We start from the raw sequence: 297 nt of genomic DNA, 5'->3' as shown, positions 1-297 counted from the left end.
AATGTTTTGGAAAGCTCTCGAGGTCAGCTACAAGAATATGTAATAAAAAATAGGGGATGCCGTTTAAAAAAATTGAGGTGACTTTCATGTGACTTTCAAATAATTCTTCAAGGTCAAAGCAATGGTACCATCTTATGGTCCCCTCGAAACCAAACAACTTTTGTCTGAAAAATTTTTCTCTCCCGTGCTTGATTTTCGACATATTCGACTGGATGGATTAAAATTGTCCACCCTGTATATATTGAAGCTAATGTCATAAAAATACTTATGAAATATTTTGATAAATATTTATAAAAT

This window comes from Odontomachus brunneus, unplaced genomic scaffold, assembly GCF_010583005.1.
Source record: "Odontomachus brunneus isolate Ranch 3 - 2012 unplaced genomic scaffold, Obru_v1 Obru_scaffold_172, whole genome shotgun sequence".
NCBI lineage: Eukaryota > Metazoa > Arthropoda > Insecta > Hymenoptera > Formicidae > Odontomachus > Odontomachus brunneus.
The sequence above is the reverse complement of the archived record's forward strand: the minus strand, read 5'-3'. Positions refer to the sequence as shown.